A 17,222-nucleotide genomic window follows, 5' to 3' on the forward strand; every position below is an offset into this window, starting at 1 on the left:
ACATTCCTGCTGGAAGATGGCAAAGGGACACGAGAGAGACAAGCAAATCGGAGAAGAGGAAGAGGAAGTACAAGAGTATGTCTTGCTAGAGCTGGATGGTTGTCTCTGTTCCAACATTCAACCAAATGCCTCTTATAAACTCTCTGTAAGTTACTTCCACTCCTCTCTGCGTCGACAGCTTACTGGTACAAAGGGATACTAGTCTCTGCTATGAATGTTCTCCTTAGGCACTTTTGCTATCTCTGTGATGTTATTGATATCAAGAACGAGTTCTTCTTGTGGTGCGTTATCAGATTTAGAGTCAGACAAGGATCTTGTTGTGATTATTCGATACTGTTCAAGATTTAGGTGTCCATGCTTGTGTTAATTGAGTCTTGTACCGTACCGTGGATTAGCAGCAGTGCCTGAATATTTATGCTAGTCCTGCCATTCTTCCCCCTACTGATGCATGACACAGGTCGCACACTGATGATCTTCACTCATGGATTTTCAGTTTCAGATACTGCTTCACAAGAACATATGCCACACCACATGAGCTTGAATTATATATACTGCATGTGTTAAACCTGTAAGAAGTAACTGCAAGAAACCCCAATTCGGCATAATTGGCTATGGAAGACGGGTGCATGACACAGCTATATGGACATATCAATTGCACTATGGACTAGTGATTAGGCCATGGATATGGAAGCTCCAATATAGACAGGTAGCGCCTCCTTGACTTCTAGCTAGATGTGAATGCTCTAATGGAAGGACTAGCTCTAAAAATAAAATCCCTTCATTTTTGGTACCTATAAGGATAATATTGGACCATTTACACTAGTCATCAAGCAAACTCAGAATATACTTTTCTGACCATTCAAAAAAAATACTTTACTACTCCTATATAGTACTGTACAACCAATGAGTGATGGCAAAAGGAAATTTTGTTCCTGTTAATTCTTTGTTCTGTTGTGTGATACTTAAAAGTTAAAACTGGTCGTGCAATCTCAATCACCAGTCCCTTTCATAGAGGCAAAACATGTGTTGTAGACTTGCAGTGATATATGGACTCACAACACTGATGTCTTTGGTGTCGCTCTCATGCTACTACTTGTATATCTCCACCACACATACTACTGTTGTGGCTCAGGTTTTATATTATCCCTTAGAGCTACTTGACAACAGTTTATTAATACTAAAAAATTCCCTGAGCATCCATATGGACGTGTGGTTTTGTATAGCTGGTCTAATGAGATTATTTTTGTTGCCATGCAGCTCAATTATTGAATGTTAACGGTGAATCGAAGATAGTACTTATTCCTGTTGTAGTTGATGTAAGTCTCCATCCATTCCTTTTACCTGGGAATTTTTCTCTTCATTGTCTTTGGTATTCTATTCAATGTTCTGAAGTGGATTGATACAAAGATGCATTTCTTAAATTCTTTCTCAATTGCATGTTTTCTCATGATTTTGCCAATCATATTATATTTCATTATAAATGCATTACATAAAACGTATAGTATGTTGCATGTAATGAGTAATGACCCTTGCTCGTTTGTATAGAAAGATAAAAGTGACCAACGACACTCTACGGGGAATGCATGAATATTTGTTATGATTAATAGTTGCATCTTCTTTCATGTGTAGACAATGATTAAATGGCTTGCTCCATTAATCTTGCCAACTAACGTTAATGAGGTTATGACAGGAATAGTTGCATCTTCTTTCATGAGTATGTTTCAGGGATAGATAAGTGTGACAGGAATCAGTACCAAATGAACTACCAAAATGCTTATTTTGATTTCTCTAAGTTGGTCTCATGCGTTGCAATTTAGTTGTCCATCTTATTTTTTTCGATGCATACAGTTGTTCTTCATTTGCTACTAGTATCACATCATTTTTCCTGTTTGTCTTGTATGAGTATTGCAGTACTGCTTGTGATGATGTCGTCAAAGCTCTTGCCGGAGATGGAAGTCGAGGAAACTACAAAGAGGGAACCGTTGTTATCTGGAATAAAAAATCTACCCATGCCTTCTCAAATGGAATTTTGTTTGTTTTTGCTAGTGGAATGAAGTCCATTGTAGTGACAGTAGTAGATGTTTTTGCTATAGTGACAGTAGCAGATGTGCCATTGTTCTATTTCTCAAATGGAATTCTGTTTGTTTTTGCTATATTCCGGTGTACGGAAATGTATTTAGGAGATGGCTTATTGTGTTATGTAAACCTCAGAGATGTATTATGTGATGTTATATGATAGATGATTTTAATTCGACTTGGAGTTTTCTTGATTTGAATATGAAATAGTGTTGGATTTAATATTGGACAAATAATTGGGTTGAAAGGCCCAACAAATAGAAATGAAACCAAGTATTGGAATAAAAAGTTGCTGAATTCAAAAATGGAAAAAGGCCAAAACTAAAACTGGATCAAATGTATTTGGGCATTAAAAGGCCAGGGCCCAAATTATAATGATAAAAAAAATTCAAAAAAATACTAAAGTGGTTGTAAATAGGCTAAGGCCCAAAAAGAAGCCCAATAAGAAAAAACCCAAAAAAATAAAACCAGCCCATGTGATCAATTGAAATGGGTTGGGCTGATTTCAACCATGACGTTTTAATTTCGTCGTAATTTTGCCACGTAGGACTGCCACGTAGGATTGGGTTTGATTGCCAACGACGATTTAGGATCGTCGTAAAGGTTACGATGATCCAGGAATCGTCGTAAAAGTTACGAAGATTTTGATCAAAACGTCACTGCTATTCATTTGTGACGCTTCATTTTCGACGCTTGGTTTTTCGTCGTGAGATTGTCGTAAATTAAAAACCGTGACGATGTAGCGACAAAAAAATAGCGTCGTGTATTAGCATATTCCTTGTAGTGGCCTCGAGGTACCTCTCCGTCACACGGAGTCACAAATATGAGTCTTGATTCATGCCAACCTAACACACACCTTCGAAGGTACTTGTAGAGCACCTTTATAATCACCCAGTAACGTTGCGACGTCTGATACACACAAGGTATTCCTTCGGTGTCCGGGAGTTGCATGATCTCATGGTCATAGGAATATATATATTGACATGTAGAAAACGGCAGCAATAAACTGACACGATCACATGTTATGTTTATAGTTTGGGCCTTGTCCATCACATCATTCTCCTAATGATGTGATCCTGTTATCAAGTGACAACACTTCTCTATGGTTAGGAAACCTTAACAATCTTTGATCAACGAGCTAGTCAACTAGTGGCTTACTAGGGATAATGTTTTGTCTATGTATCCACACATGTATTTGTGTTTCCAATCAATATAATTATAGCATGGATAATAAACGATTATCATGAACAAGGAAATATAATAATAACAAATTTATTATTGCCTCTAGGACATATTTCTAACACTTAATTAAGTTAGTCTCTCTTTACGATGGATTATGATAATCATGTTTATTCAAACGACTTTTACCAATTTTTGGTGTTTGTCTAATCGGGCGAAATCCCCGCACACACTAGCGGACATCAATACGGAAAACCCTATTCGCCGCTCGTTGCGGTGAATCGTTGGGGCTTTGCACAGGAGGCAGCGATGCTCCCAAAGAGATGGGCCGACACAGTTCCAGCAGATCGCCCCGATTTTGGGAACCTTCTAGAGGTTCCAGCCATTTTTTGGGGGTTTTGAGAAACTTCTAGAAGGCTCCGTGAACCAGATTTTTTTCGTTATATTTTTTCTTTATTATTTTCTCTTTCTTTTCTTTTCATTTTCTGTATTAAAAAATATTCTAGATTTTAAAAAAATGTTATTCAAATACGAAAAAAGTTTTTGCTTTTTATAAAAATGTTCTGGATTTTCAAAAAAAGTTCAGTATTTTCAAAAAATGTTTGGGATTTTCGAAGAAAGGTTTGTAATTTCCATAAATTGTTCTTGAAACTCGAGAAATGTTACTAATTTTTAAGAAAATGTTCTAGGTTTTCAACATATGTTTTGGATTTACAAAAATAAAGCGGGATTTCCAAAAATTGTTCTCCAAGTTCGAAAAATGTTTTTTCTTTTTTAAAAAATGTTCTAAATTTCAAATAGCTGTCGTTTTTTCAAAAGCATTTTATAACTTAAAAAAAATTCGTGCTTTAAAAATTTGTTCTAAAGACTCAAAAAAATGTTCATGCTTTTAAATTTGTTCTCCATTTTAAAAATGTTCAAAATTGTTCGCTCTTCCAAATTGGTTTGGGGTTTCAAAATTTTGTTTCTCATGATTCAAAAAATGTTCGGGATTTAAAAAATTGTCCTCGCATCTAAATTTGTTCAGGATTTTTCAAAATTGTTCTCGTTTTAAAACTTTTCTCAAAATTCACAAAATGTCCGTACTTCAATTTTTTTTTTGGAGTTTTTCAAAATTGTTCACCTTTTTTCTATTTCAATTTTTTTCTCAAGATTCAAAAAATGTTTGTGCCTTCAAAAATTATTTGCGCTTCCAATTTTTTTCAAGATTTTTCAAAAAAATTTGTAAAATGTTTCTGTTTTTTTAAATGTTCTGGATTTGTAAAAAATGTTCTTAAATTTCGCAAAAGTTTCTTATTTTTTAAAAAATGTTTTGGATTTACAGAAATGTGCAGGAATTTTAAAAATTGTTCTTCAAGTTCGAAAAATGTATTTTTTATAAAAATGTTCTGAAAATGTTTTTAAAAAATATTCTTGTTTTTCGAAATTTGTTCTCAAGATGCAAAAAATGTACGTGTTTTCACAAATTGTTCACGTTTATGAATTTGTTCAGTATTTTTCAAAATTGTTCTCATATTGAAAACTTGTTTTCAATATTAAAAAAATGTTTGTGCTTTTAAAAAATTGTTCACGCTTCCAAATTTGTTCATGGTTTACAAAATTGTTTTCTGTTTCCAAGTTTTATTCTCAAGATTCACAAATGTGTGTGCTTTAAAAAATTATTCGTGGTCCAAATTTGTTCAAGATTTTTCAAAATTGTTCTAGGTTTTAAAATTTGTTCAAGATTCAAAAAATATCCGTGCTTTAAAAAATGTCGACACTTTTAAAGTTGTGCTCTGATTTAAAAACATTCATGCTTTCCAAAAATGATTGAGAAATTCAACGTTTGTTTGTTTGGATAAAAAAATAAAAGGAAAACGGGAAGAAAAACGAGCCAAAAAAGGAAAAAAGAAACAGAAAAAAAGTACATGATCCTATTTTTTTAGATAAGAAAAGGTACTGATCCGGCCAAGTCGGGCGCCTGCTGTGCGTGGAAGCGACCCCCTGCCGCAACGAACGGCGGGTTGGAGTTCTCCGTAAATACCACGGAACGGCTGCTCACACACACTCCAATCCTACCCAGGATAGCGCGGATTAGGCCTGCTGCGCGTCGGGTCCTCTTGTAGCTCATCGGTCCCGTGACATGGAAAGGGAGGCGAGGTAAAACGAGACCGGCCGGTAAATCTATAGGAGGAGAAGTGCAGGGCCGCCGTACGTGATAAAACCGTGTTAATCGACATGATGCAACTGTGCAAGTTGGTAATTTACTTGTATATCTTTTGCAAATCATGTCGGTGGAGCTATGCGATCTGTGGAAATTTTAAATCGGTGGTCAAGCTGATTAGTGTGGAAGCTAGCTAGGCAGACTGTCGATGGAAGTACTCTCTTGGCTTGAGTATAGATCAAACAAGCGAGAAAAATGAGATGAGCTGGCTATTAACTGCACTATATATATAGTTTGATCGACTTTTGTTGGGTCGTGTCTAGATAGCAACGTGGCATTCTAAGCAGTGACGGATCCAACTCAACATGACATGATGGTCCAACAATTAATTCTTCATGGAAATATATTTTTAATGATATATAGACTATGTGAAAATCTCAGAATGGTCCATGAATCACCCTGACCATCCTCAAGATCCGCCACTGATTCTAAGAGCATCTCTAACAGACCCCGTATAAATGCACTAGTAGAAAACAGGGCACCAGTCCCGGTTTCAGAGGGCCTTTAGTCCCGGTTTTGCAACCGGGACAAAATGATCGGGACTAATGCCCATTACTTTTAGTCCCGGTAGGCTTACGAACCGGAACTAAAGGAGTTTCACGTGGCCGCCGTGGGGCGGTCAGGCAGGAGGACTTTTAGTCCCGGTTGATAACACCAACCGGAATCAACATGCAACCACGCGTGAGCAGCTCGCGGGGGCTGGAGTTTTTTCTTTTTTTTTTGGAAGGGGGGGAGGGGTTTTGGGGTTTTGGAGGGTTTTAGGGGTTTCATATTGTGTTAGCTACCTATTACATACATATAGAGAGAAGTGACCTCTCTTTCTCCGTGCTTGGTCGATGATAGCTAATACATATAAAGAGAACTCGACACTAGCTAGTAAGCAAATGCAGAAACCATTAATTGCACAACATCGTGATCATGAACATATATATATAGAGAAGTGACCTCTCTTTCTCCGTGCTTGGTCGAACAACAAATTTTCGTATATCTATCCGACACTACTACACATATACAATATAACATCCTTGACATCATCAAGCGCCAAACTCCCATTGAATTTCTGTATGGTATTCTCCCTTTTCATTTATGACGTGGTCAAGAAAGAATCCTGCCAATTCCTCTTGAATTGTTCGTATGCGATCATGTGGTAGGAGTTCATCCCGCAATGCCAGATTTGGGGGTACATACGTATATATGAATGAAACTCAACACAATTGATGGTAATAAAATAAAATTGTGAATATTGTTTACGTACTTCTAATTGTTGTGGAGTTATGCCCCGCTCAATGGTCGAGTTGCGAATGAACTCACAAACGTAGTATGCACATAAATTATTTCCGGAGGCCTGCCACAAACACTTTACGGGAATAGAGTTCAATCAAACTGATAATCAAGCATGATAATGGTATTGAAACTAGAATCAAGGAGAGATGCGCGGAATTAGCTAGTACTACTTAGTTTGGGGTGTGTAAATTGCATCTCGTTCTTCAGACCTGGAACCATTCCAGTGAAATTTTTTCAAACCCTGCGAGGCAAAGAAAATGCTTACTTGATATCAGGAAACAAACAAAAGTTGCCGATATGGTCCCGGTATTGATAGAACTTACTTCTGGAGCATTGACGTCATGTCCGCATAATCCTTTGGGATCTTTACGTCTCGATTCTAAGACAGTTACTACTCCTCCGTCAAGCTTAATGCATAGCAGAATAAAGTGGAACCTGCGCATGCATAACTCATCAATTACAGTACGTAACCTCGAGTAAACGGAACCGATATGCACAAGACAACAACACTCACTTGAAGTTGTAACAAAAGAGTATTTTCCTTTTGTTTTGATGTCGAAGGAACGATCTTTTGATCTTGAGCAATCATGTAAAATGTATTCCCATTTATCTCGTACCCTTTGTAGGTCAATATAGTCGAAGATGGTCCCGTGGCCAATGAGTACAACTCATCTTCAACAGTGTCTTCAACCATGAGATGTGTTTGCAACCAACTGCCAAAAGTCCTGATGTGTTCACATGTAATCCAGTCGTCACACTGTTCCGGGTGTTTGGAGCGTAGAATATTCTTGTGTTCATTGACATATGGGGTCATTAAGGTAGAATTCTGTAGAACTATGTAGTGTGCTTGAGCCCAAGAATGCCCCTCCATACATATTATTGAGTCCGCTCCTAGCGTCCCATTTCCAGCCAGTCTCCCCTCATACCGCGATTGAGGGAGACCAATCTTCTTAAGGTCAGGAATGAAGTCAACACAAAACTCAATGACCTCCTCCTTTTGATGGCCCATGGAGATGCTTCCTTAGGGCCTAGCACGATTACAAACATATTTCTCTAAGACTCCCATGAACCTTTCAAAGAGGAACATATTGGGTAGAAATACAGGGCCAAAATGCCAATCTCGTCGACTAGATGACCTAGGACGTGCGTCATGATATTGAAGAAGGATGGTGGGAACACAAGCTCGAAACTGACAAGACATTGCACCAAATCACTCTTTAACATTGGTATGATTTCTGGATCGATTACCTTCTGAGAGCTTGCATTGAGGAATGCACATACTTCACAATGGCTAATCGAACATTTTCCGACAGAAGTCCCCTCAATGCAACCGGAAGCAGTTGCGTCATAATCACGTGGTAGTCATGAGACTTTAGGTTCTGAAACTTTTTTCTGCCATATTTATTATTTCCTTTATATTGAATGACAAGCCAGACAGAACCTTCATACTGAGCATGCATTCAAAGAATATTTCCTTCTCTTCTTTGGTAAGAGCGTAGCTGGGCGGACCTTCATACTGCTTTGAATGCATGCTGTCTTTTTCGTGCACACGTTGTTGGTCCTCCCGCGCCTGCGGTGTATCTTTTATCCTCCCATACATGCCCAAGAAGCCTAGCAGGTTCACGCAAACATTCTTCGTCACGTGCATCACGTCGATTGCAGAGCGTACCACTAGGTCTTTCCAATAGGGTAGGTCCCCAAATACAAATTTTTTCTTCCACATGGGTGCGCGTCCCTTAGCGTCATTCGGAAGGGATTGTCCGCGAGGACCATTTCCAAAGATTACTTGTAAATCATTGACCATATCAAGTATGTGATCACCAGTATGGAGGGCGGGATTCTTCTAGTGATCTGCCTCACATTTGAAATGCTTGCCTTTCTTTCGACATTGATGGTTGGTCGGAAGAAATTGACGATGTCCTAGGTACACATTCTTCCTATATTTGTCCAAATATGTACTTTCGGTGTCATCTAAACAGTGCATGCATGCGTGGTATATCTTGTTTGTGTGTTCTGAAAGGTTACTAAGAGCAGACCAATCATTTATGGTTACAAACAACAATGCATGTAGGTCAAACTCGTGTTGTTTGTGCTCATCCCACACACGTACACCTTTTCCATTCCACATCTATAAAAGTTCTCCAACTAATGGCCTTAGGTACACATCAATGCCGTTGCCGGGTTGCTTAGGGCCTTGGATGAGCACTGACATCATAATTAACTTTCGCTTCATGCACAACCAAGGAGGAAGGTTATAGATATATAGAGTTACTTGGCAGGTGCTACGATTGTTGCTCTGCTCCCCAAAAGGATTAATGCCATCTGCACTTAAACCAAACCATACGTTCCTTGCATCACGTGCAAAGTCCCCCACCTTCTCTCGAGTTTTCTCCACTGCGATCCATCAGCGGGTGCTCTCAACTTCCCGTCTCTCTTACGGTCTTCCTTGTGTCAACACATCAACTTGGCATGTTCTTTGTTTCCGAAAAAACGTTTCAACCATGGTATTATAGAAGCATACCACATCACCTTTGCAGGAACCCTCTTCCTGGGGCGCTCGCCCTCAACATCACCAGGGTCATCTCGTCTGATCTTATACCGCAATGAACCGCATACTAGACATGCATTCAAATCCTCGTACTTCCGCAGTAGAGGATGCAGTCATTAGGACATGCATGTATCTTCTGCACCTCCAATCCTAGAGGGCAGAGAACCTTCTTTGCTTTGTACGTACTGTCAGGCAATTATTTATCCTTTGGAAGCTTCTTCTTCATTATTTTTAGTATCTTCCCAAATCCCTTGTCACATAAACCATTATGTGTCTTCCATTGCAATAATTCCAGTATGGTACCGAGCTTTGTGTTGTCATCTTCACAATTTGGGTACAACCCTTTTTGTGATCCTCTAACATGCGTTCAAACTTCAACTTCTCCCTTTCACTTTCGCATTCTCTGTGTGCATCGACAATGACCCGACGAAGATCATCATCGGGCACATCGTCTGGTGCCTCTCGATCTTCATCTTCCCCGGTTGCAGTATCACCGTATTCAGGAAACATAGGATCCGAATAGTTGTCATCATTCTCTTCTTCTTCATTGTCTTCCATCATAACCCCTCTTTCTCCGTGCTTGGTCCGAACATAATAGTGGGGCATGAAACCCTTCTCAAGCAGGTAGACATGAAGGGTTTTCGGGGAAGAGTAATGGAAAATACATAAAACCATTCTGCTTGGTTGCCGCGGCCACATCGAGAAAATTACGCAGGCCCGTAATATACTCCGAAGTGCGTCGGTCACCGTACATCAATTGGCAGTTCATATGTATTATGAAATTAAGTATATCAAAAACCATTGCAGAACATCATGAATAGAGAAATGACCAAATTAATACAAGTTCATCCTCACATTAAAACCAAAGTACAATAGTCGTCAAACATTATTACCGCAAAAATAAATACATAAAGTTTATATATAGTTCGCATAAAACGATTATGGCATTTTGGAGCTCGGCCTCCATGGAGGCCGATTTTTTTATAAAAAAATCAAAATTTGAAAATTTTAGTTCGGAAAATTTTGAAAAAAGTATACAACTAAACAAGGATGTGATCCGTGTGTGTGTGTAAAATTTTATCTTGAAATACTTTGAAATGTGACTTGTACAAAAAAGACAAATTCATGGTCTGAAATGATGAATAGTAACATGTGTTAAAAAGTTTCAGATTTGACTTTTTTGCACAACCCTCATTTCAACGTATTTTGTTCTAAAAATTTACACACTTGTGTATTATACCTTCATTGATCTATGTATTGTTTTTCAGATTTTTTTGAAATATTAAAATACAAATTTTCACGAAATTTGAAATTTGAATTTAAAAGCCTTCATGGAGCTCGGGAGCCAAAAGCAATTTCCGTCATAAAGCAACATACAACTATGTAAAACATTTAAATGCAACAACAAATGTGATCAAAATCGCAACTAAGGTAACAACTGACCCAACATCATAATGATATCAAGCCTCTTTATCAATGGCATATTTTCTAATATTCCTAATATTCAAGCGCATTGAATTCATCTTCAAGCGCATTACATCCATCTTCAACCGTATTTCATCCATCTTGATCTTGTGATCATCGACGACATCGGCAACATGCAACTCAAATTCCATATTCTTCTCCTCAATTATTTTCAATTTTTTATTCAAGTAATTGTTTTATTTTTCAACTAAATTTAACCTCTCGACAAGAGGGTCGATTGGAATTTTTGGTTCACATACCTCCTAGATAAAAACATCCATGTCACGTTGGTCGCCATAATTGTCATAAACACTAAATGAAACAAATAGTTATAAAATAAAATATACTACGTCCGAATAAAGGCCGGACGAGGGCCGACGTGGGCGGATACCAAAACCATCACACTACATAATAACAAATAATAATAAAAGTAAGAAATTTATACAAGTATCTATCTAAATCATACAAGTAAGATTTTTTTTTAAAAAGAAGATAAGAACAAGAGGCTCACCACGGTGGTATCGGCAACGAGATTGGCGCGGGCGATCAACGACGGTGAGGACGGGGACGGGACGACACCTATATGTGCAGACTCTAAGAAGTTAATTTGAGCTCAAATTGTGCATCTAAATCAAAAGAACTCCCACATACACTCCTACACTAAAACCCACAAACCACTCTACTTCTAGAGCATTTGAAATGAGATAAACTAGCAGTGAAAGATGAAAGGATGAAGTAGTTAACCTTTTAGAACACTTGTGTAGTAGGTGCACCGCCAAACCTAGACAAATCTTGATGAAAATGGAGCTTGGAGGTCGAGCTTGGAGAGGACAAAGGTTAAGTGTGGCTCGGTCATTTCATCGAACACCTCATGTGCATGCATAGAACGGTGAATAGAGCAGGGCATGCACACCTCCCAAACGGCCAAAAAATAGGGGAGAGGCTGGGTAGGGGCGAGGGTGTATATAGGCATCTCTTTGCTCCCGGTTGGTGGCAAGAACCGGGACAGAAGACTGACCTTTAGTCCCGGTTCTAGCCACCAACCGGGAGTAAAAGGTGATGCGCCAGGAGCGAGGACCATTGGTCCCGGTTCATGTCTGCAACCGGGGCCAAAGGGGTCAGACGAATCGGGACCTTGGCCCGGCCGGCGCCCTGGCCTCACGAACCGGGACTGATGCATCCATTGGTCCGGGTTCATTACAGAACGCGGATTAAAGCTCTTTCATCGCTTGGACCAACGCCCTATTTTCTACTAGTGATGATCAAACCCGTAAATTTTTTGCGTTTTACAGTTTTGGTCAAAAAAAATTGTCCACAAAAGAAACCATAAAAGTGGTCCAACCCGTAATTTTTTTATGGGACACGAAAAAGCCACACCGGAAACCTTTATTTTTAAAGGTTGGATGGCCGAACCGAGGGGCCCCCGTATACCGGTCAAACCACATCGGAGCAAACACGTTGCCGCGGAATTTGCCGGACTCCGCCATAAAATCACCGGAATTCATCACCGCACACCCGAAAAGGCCGCTAGACGCCGCAGTCGATCGCCGCCGGTTCGAATTGGACTAGCTCGACCTCGCCGTGGCCTCCCATGACCTCAGTCTGCCAGCCGGAATCCTCCTGACACGGCCGGCAAAGGGCATGACTCGACCAGCACGGCTTGCAATAGAGGAGGACAGTGCCGGCGGGCAACGGGGCATGGCCAGTGGGCGACAAGGCATGGCCGGCGTGGTGATGGGGCGCTGCCGACGGGGACGGGGCATGGCCTACGGGCGACGGGGCGCGACCGACGGGGTTGGATGTGATCGGCGTGGTCCGCTGAAGGAAGGGCGGCGATCGCCAGACCGGAGGAAGGAACTCTTTATCCCAGTTTTACAATTTCTGTTCGACCGTAGCTAAAATGGACCCTTAAAATACCTTTTTTTTACCCGTATCCCACTTTTACAATTTGCGTTTTTACAAAGTCTGCTAGTGATGCTCTAAGAAGTATAAAGTGGGTTAAATAGCACGCTTAATTAATATCTCTTTAATACTCCCTCCGTCACGGTTTAGAAGGCGTGCATGGAAATTTTCTGAAACCTAGGTGGTTAGTGATTGGCTCTGAGATGGGTTGAAAAATAACATTCACACTACGCATTCATATAGAAGTACTACACAAAAGAATACTAATTAGCTGCTAGGAGTAAATGCAATGCGTCTTAAACCTTGTCTATTATGGAAATGCACGTAGTTTAACTGTGCCTTCTAAACCGTGACAGAGGTAGTAGTACACTATAGCATGCTATAGCACATTAATAGCATAATTGAAGGGGTGATGCTATTTTGTATAACATGCTGTTTTTTCCTTGCTACTATCTCGGTCCTGGTTTACTAGTCCTTATCATATTTTGTGTCATATTTTGATCATGATTTTAACCAATACATTATAAGTTATACATACCAAAAATAATATCGTTGGGAACTGATCCAAATAAGAATCGAACAATATTATTTTATGACATTTATTAATACTTTGCTAGTCAAATATATGGTTATTTAACTCAAAATATGATAAGGACTAATAAACCAGGACGGAGGTAATTCTAGGAGCAGTTGCTCTGAAAAGGTAGCCTAGTTATTATTCTTGTGCAAATTGATGTGTCCTTCAAATTAAGGCCTGTAGAGAACGGATCACTTCCTATATATGGCAGCATTTGATGCAGTAGCTCCACTTTAATTTACTGATCTATTTATGTGAATTTAATGGGATAATGAGTATTTATTTTAATGCCCTTAATGTTGGATTGTGTGAAGAGACTATATTTATGAGTTGTTATGTTATGCTCCAAATTTATATAAAGAGAAAGACAAACTTCTGACGAGCGAGCGGAACGAGGTCTGTCGCCAGTAGGCTTGGGCCGAAGCGGGCCAGGATTGACTTAGGACTCCTCTGTGTTATATATACCTCTTATAAGCCGTTGCACGGGATATGTGATCAGTTGTAAATCCCTCGTGTTTGTAACCTCTCCCTATATACCAAAGTTTGGTTGGTTGGTGCCCGTGTTTTTTTTCTTCGTGTTGAAGGGTTTTTCCACGTTAAAATCTCGTTTCCCTGTTTGATTTCTTTCTTCGTCATGTTCGATTATGTGTCGTATCTCTAACATAAAATATTTTACACGGACTATTAAGAAATGGTGCAACATATGAGCACTGGGTACAAGTAATAAAAATTCATAGCATGCGACTGTATGAGAAGTTCAAATAGTTAGGCAAGACAGGGGGTATCGTGGGGGAGAGAGATGCCAACGATGACCGACTAATTAGTCAAGCGCCAATCTTGGGTTGAATTAACTACAAAGAACAATGTAAATTATTCCCTCTGTTCCTAAATATAAGTCTTTAAAGAGTTTTCATTACTAAACTACATACGGATGTATATAGACATACTTTAAAGTGTAGATTCACTCATTTTGCTCCGTATGTAGACTCCTAGTGAAATATCTTAAAAGACTTATACTCCCTTCGTCCCAAAATTCTTGTCTTAGATTTGTCTAGATGTGAATGTATCTAGTCAAGTTTTAGTATTTAGATACATTCATTTTTAAACAAAGCTAAGACAAATTTTTTGAGACGGAGGGAGTATTTAGGAACGAAGGGATATTTACTAATCCTATGAAAAAAAGAACTGCATAAATTGTATTTGTAACGGTCTAGCAATAAGGTGGTGCTGGGGTTTAGACATTGGCTTACACGCACGTACTTACACCTCTCACGTTATACCTCGTATGGCCGAATTGTACTAAAAGGGTCATATATACGTCATACACACTCAGATCTGGTGACGCAACTGAGGTTGACAAAATATATGCTTACATCTTTCTACTGGCGGTTTCGTTTCATACTTCACGTCAGTCCAATATTGTATATGCTTTCAAAGGTACGATTCTGCAAGCAAAGCTACAAAATCAGTGAATTTTTGTTCAAAAGGACCCCTGTCGAATGAGATTTCAAAAGAGACCACCTGCGAGTGGAAAGGAGCGAAAGGACCCCACCCCGGGTGGCGGCAGGCGCGCCAGGCGGCACGTGGCACCTGCCGCCACCGCACGAGGCGGCCGTGGGGCCTGCCGCCACCGCCCCAGGCGGCTGGGGCCTGCCGCCACCAGCCGAGGCGGCCAGCGCCGGATCCCGTTCCCGCCACTCCTGTCCATAACGGACAGCGCTGGGTGGGCTCTGCCGCCTCGGGAGCAGGCGACCAGGGCACTGTTTCCGCGCGGCCGACATTGTTGCTAATTGCGCTGATTTCCGTACGCGCTGATTCCCAGGCTTATTTCCCGCTCCCACCGACGAAACAGTGGGAATTTTTCCCGCTCTCCACCGGCAAAACAGCCAAAATTTACTCCTGCCAACTTGCTCCGGTTCCGACCTTGCAATCCTTTTGAACAAAAATATTGTGCAAGTTGCACGGATGGCTAAGTGCATGGCAGACACATACTACGGATATTTTGTTGGGCCGTGGTTATCCCCCATCCCTCGAACCAAATCAAGATATCCACGCCGGTGAAGGCGGGCGGTTTTTTCCGTGGTTTCACGGGGCTCTCATCTTCGGGTCAGCGTTGTTCACCGCGGCGATTTCAGAGGGACTCTTTGTCTCCTGGTCGACACTGTTCGTTACGGTGGTTTCGTGGGGCTTTTATCTCTAGGTCGACATTGTTTACAATAGCGTTTCTTATATTTATTTATAGAGAAAGTATATTTTAGCTCTCGATCAAATATTTTGGGAGTGAATGTTTGATTGCTATCGCAGCAGTGACACTGCCATGGAATAAAGTAGAAAACATTACTAACTAATCACTTGGTGATGATGCTCTCGTTGGTCGCCATAATATGTAATCTTAATACTTAAAATGCAACTATCATTTACATGAAAGTAAATGATTTTGAATCCTTGTTCGTATAATCACACACAATTCTCTTTCATGGTTCTATAATGATGCTCTTAGTAAAGTTGGTCTTTTTTTTGTATGACGCTTAGATCTTTGTACTTGTTTCTTCTTTATCTTCTATAATGATCACACACAATTCTCTTTCATGGTTTAAAAAAAATATCATTTATACAAAAGTAACTACAAGAGTCTTTTAAGAGTTCGTACTACAAGACTACATATGGATGTATATGGACTTATTTTAGAATGTACACGCGATAACGACGGACGAGCAGTGCAATAGTTTCCCGCCTAATTTTCCCGCGTTATTTTCCCGCCAAATTTTCCCGCTGCAGTTTCTCGTTTTCGCGCCCTTTTTTCCCGCGTAGACATCCGGCAGAGCCTATAAAAGGAGGCAGGGAGTGAAACTCTCTTCACCATCAGACAGACTTCAAAGCACCTGCACCTCCATAGTCAGTATGAGTTTGCCTTGATTGGATCAGAGCATTAGGCCTAGGAAAATGCAGAGTGCAAGCTTGCCTCGGGGGGTGGAAGCAGTTCGATGTTGGTGCGGAGATGTCTGGAAGGTGAAGGAGGTGAAGGATTTTTCAGATTGGTTGGGCATGAAGTTTTTCATGTGCGCCAATTATGAATGTGATCCACCCGAATCTATTTCTACGTACGTCAGGCCTCCGGTATGCTCAAGTCATCCAGATTATTGTTATTTGATATTATTGTTTACTTGAATCTGATCCATCCTTTAGTCTCCTCCTCCTCTCTGCATGTACTATCGTTGGATTGACACGGAAATGCCGGACTGGGCGGTGACCGAGATTCGTGAAAGAGGTCGCCGTGCATGGGCTAGCTTGGACTTGGAAGAGCGTCGTGAGAAGGCTGAAGCAGAGGAGAAAGCAGAGCAGAAGAAAGAGTGGGAAGATTACTGTGTGGAGCAGAGGGCTTTTCTTGATGAGATGATAAGGAAAAATCAAGAAGAGAAACTTCGGCTGGAGGAGGTTTACAGACAACGGGAACAGGCCCGTGAAGCTGAGAGGGAGAGAAAGAGAGAAAGGGCTCGTGCCGCCAAGGCAGCAGAAGAAGCTGGTGATGGAAAAGGAAAATATCCACGTTCGACTCAGTAGATTTATTTTATTGTATGTTAAGTTGTGTTAGTTGTATCTTAATTTCTGCAAGTTGTATCTTAATTTCGGCAAATTGTATCTTATTTTCAGTAATGTGTATCTTAATTTCCGCAATGAGTATCTTAATTTCAGCTACGTGTATGTTCATTTTATCCCGCCATTTATTTCCCGCCTCGCTTTCCCGCCATTTTATCCCGCGTATAGCTTTGCCGCCATTTTGTTCCCGCCTCGCTTTCCCGCCCTTGCTTTCCCGCCCTCGCTTTCCCGCCTCGCTTTCCCTCCTCGTTTTCCCGCCATTAGTTATTCGTCTCGCTCTGCTGCACCTATAAAACCCCCTTCAGACCAAGGTGGGTAAGGAGTGTGCTGAAAATGTCTCATTATCCTTTCGATCGTAGTTTTCATAGTGGTATGTCCGAGTGTCTTCTGCG

This window comes from Hordeum vulgare, chromosome 2H, assembly GCF_904849725.1.
Source record: "Hordeum vulgare subsp. vulgare chromosome 2H, MorexV3_pseudomolecules_assembly, whole genome shotgun sequence".
In the NCBI taxonomy this organism is placed as follows: Eukaryota; Viridiplantae; Streptophyta; class Magnoliopsida; order Poales; family Poaceae; genus Hordeum; species Hordeum vulgare.